Source organism: Palaemon carinicauda, chromosome 1 (genome assembly GCF_036898095.1).
Source record: "Palaemon carinicauda isolate YSFRI2023 chromosome 1, ASM3689809v2, whole genome shotgun sequence".
NCBI classification, from domain to species: domain Eukaryota; kingdom Metazoa; phylum Arthropoda; class Malacostraca; order Decapoda; family Palaemonidae; genus Palaemon; species Palaemon carinicauda.
This window is the reverse complement of record NC_090725.1, coordinates 140,474,181-140,478,092: the sequence shown is the minus strand read 5'-3', so window position 1 is coordinate 140,478,092 and position 3,912 is coordinate 140,474,181.

Below are 3,912 nucleotides of genomic sequence, written 5' to 3'. Positions count from 1 at the left end.
GGGACCTAATGTCACACCGTTTCTCCATCCCGGCGAAGAAAAGGAAGGAGATAGCGGGTTCTGTCAAGAGACTTCTAGATTCCGAAAGGATATCAAGACGTAAACAGGAGAGGGTACTGGGCTCTCTCCAGTTTGCTTCGGTGACAGACCCAGTGCTAAGAGCACAGCTAAAGGATGCAACCGGAGTTTGGAGAAGTTATGCATCAAACGCGAGAAGAGATCTGAGAAGACCAGTTCCGCTTCGGCTACGTACTCTTCTCAGGCCTTGGTCCCAAGCCAGACATCTAAAGAAGTCGGTTCTTCTTCAGCCACCTCCCCCGTTGGTGACGATTCACTCAGACGCCTCGAAGGAGGGATGGGGAGGTCACTCTCATCGGAAAAAAGTCAAGGGGACTTGGTCCAAGCTATTCAAGACCTTTCACATAAACTTTCTAGAAGCTATGGCAGTGCTCCTTACCTTAAAGAAAGTCTCCCCGCGTCACTCGATCCACATAAGGTTGGTGATGGACAGCGAGGTAGTTGTGAGATGCTTGAATCGACAAGGATCGAGGTCACCACCTCTCAACCAGGTGATGTTGGCCATCTTCCGATTGGCGGAAAAGAAGAATTGGTACCTGTCGGCAGTTCACCTTCAAGGAGTCCGCAATGTGACAGCGGACGCTCTATCCAGGTTCACACCGATAGAGTCGGAATGGTCCTTAGACGCAGGATCATTCTCCTTCATTCTGAATCAAGTCCCAGAACTGCAGATAGACCTCTTTGCGACGAAAGACAACAAGAAGTTGCCCCTGTACGTGTCCCCGTACGAGGACCCCTTAGCGGAAGCAGTGGACGCGATGTCCTTCGACTGGAACAGATGGTCCAGGATTTATCTGTTCCCTCCTCACAACCTTCTGTTGAGGGTCCTCAACAAACTGAGATCCTTCAAGGGGATAGCGGCAATAGTGGCCCACAAGTGACCGAACAGCGTGTGGTTCCCCCTGGCATTGGAACTACGGCTGAAGTTTGTACCGCTACCAGATCCAGTTCTGACCCAGCGAGTCCAGAAGTCGACTGTCTGCGCTTCATTACAGAAAACCCGGACCCTGCAGCTCATGATTTTCTCTCCCTAGCGGTGAGAAAGCGTTTCGGGATTTCGAAAGCCAGCATAGACTTCCTAGAGGAATATAAGTGCAAATCTACTAGAAGGCAATATGAGTCATCTTGGAGAAAATGGGTGGCCTTTGTCAAGGCGAAGAATCCGCAGGAGATCTCGACAGACTTCTGCTTATCTTTCTTCATCCACCTCCATGGTCAAGGGTTGGCAGCTAACACGATTTCGGCGTGTAAGTCTGCTTTGACAAGACCCATTCTATATGCCTTCCAGGTCGACCTCGGTAACGAGATCATTAATAAAGTTCCGAAAGCCTGCGCTAGACTCAGACCTTCAGCACCTCCAAAGCCCATTTCATGGTCTTTAGACAAAGTTCTTCATTTCGCTTCTCTGTTGAGCAATGAGGAGTGTGCGTTAAAGGATTTGACACAAAAAGTTATTTTCCTATTTGCACTCGCGTCCGGGGCCAGGGTTAGTGAGATTGTAGCCCTCTCGAAAGAGGCAGGTCGTGTTCAGTTCCTGGATGGGGGAGAACTGAACCTGTTTCCGGATCCTACGTTTCTCGCCAAGAATGAGTTACCCACCAACAGGTGGGGTCCCTGGAGAATCTGCCCTCTGAAAGAAGATGCATCTCTATGTCCAGTAGAATGCCTAAAGGTCTATCTTCGTAGAACTTCAGACTTCAAGGGTGGTCAACTATTCAGGCGAGAAACATCAGGCTCAAATTTATCTCTGAATCAACTCAGAGCGAAAATCACATATTTTATTCGCAGAGCGCATCCTGACAGTACACCCGCAGGTCACGATCCGAGGAAAGTTGCCTCATCCTTAAATTTCTTTAATTGTATGGATTTTGAACATCTCCGTTCATACACTGGCTGGAAGTCTTCCAGAGTGTTCTTTCGCCACTATGCGAAGCAAGTAGAGGAACTAAAGAGATCTGTGGTAGCAGTGGGTCGCGTCGTTAACCCTACTGTTTAACTCTGCGAGCAACAGTGGTTTTAATTGGGACGATTAATTCCAGGGTGAGTGTGTAGTTACATACGGTACTACAAACTAAGTGAGGGCACTGAGTTGCCCACGTAGACTGTTCCATTTCCAAAGGTGAACCTAGCATAAGTGCAGACATGTGTGCCGAGCGTTTTCTAACGCTAATGTGATTGATTTGTAATACAGACTTTTATGACTTTGATACCTCGGTATCTTAAAAGTGGCAATAATGTTTTTTCTTTCAGATAAACAAGTTCTGTTTACTATCATACTTATGCTTAAAGTTTTGGGTTATCCTCTTCTTATATATATATATATATATATATATATATATATATATATATATATATATATATATATATATATATATATATATATATATATAATTCTTGTTAACCTGTCTATTTATTGTTTGTCAATAAACTTGTTCTTGAGAACCTTGTATCTCCTTCACCTGTGTCAATTTATTGGTATAATTGAGCATTCATTCTATGTACTTTATCTGGGATAATTCTAATAGAATTGTTCCTTTATGCAAGCTATGCTGCATTGGTTTATGCTTTCCCTTAACGGGAGGACTCCGTCCCAAAAGGGGACGGTGGCGGTTTTACAAGTTTCCTCCTATGCGGATATAAACCTTTGTCCAATACAAGTATTGTGCGGAGAACTGGTCGATATTTCATATTGACGCAGTGGTTCTTTACAAACTATGCTTTACTTAATATAGGGTGAGACCACTATATTAGCTTGCCTGGTATTCATACATAGGTATATGTACTCTTCGAGACTTTTCCAGAGTCTAGTAGGACTCTTCCATGTAGGGGGCAGGAAGCTCTAACATGGTTTATGGTTAGTTGAAAAGATGTATAACGGTAACATCTTAGGTCTCTAGGTCTAGTCGACCGGGAAAAATTACCTCCGGGGAGTACGGCACGTTCTGAGAATCCACAGATACAGTAATGCTCTGGTATACTTCCATCAGGACGACATGGCTTGAGCCCAAAAAACGGATTTTGAGCGAAGCGAAAAATCTATTTTTGGGTGAGATGGCCATGTCGTCCTGATGGACCCGCCCTTCCCTTTCTATGAAAGGGCTGTAGGACCCCTCCCTACATACAGTATCTGTAGCACCTCGTGTACGCTACAAGGAATACAGATGGACCCAGGATTGGCGCTAGGCACGCTTACGAAACTGGAGAAGAGGGAGCCTTGGGAGCGGCTCCCCCTTTTTCTTTCCCGTTTTCGTTTCTTGCCAATTGACCCCTCGATGTGTTATCTCTGTTTGGGGTACAGATTGCCATGTGGCGTGTCAAGAATACGTCCTCTGATATGTCGCGATATCCCTTTCATTAGGGATATTCGCTCCAGGAGTTAAAATTCTGGGTACCTTAAGGTAAATTCTCTGGGAATATCGCCGTAGTTGTAATATACCCTAGGAAGCTACCCTATAGGAACTTCCATCAGGACGACATGGCCATCTCACCCAAAAATAGATTTTTTGCTTCGCTCAAAATCCGTTATATATATATATATATATATGTATGTATGTATATATGTATATATATAAATACACACACACACACACTCACACACACACACACACACATATATATATATATATACTGATATATATATATATATATATACATATATATATATATATATATATATATATCTATATATATATATATATATATATGTATATATATATATATATATATATTCCAGCTGTGACCAGATTGTAAAATGCTCTTCATAAGTAAGCAGTTAAATCGGAGGAATTTGAGAAGTTCAAATTTGCCAAGGAGCTAAGAGAGTAGACAGAATTC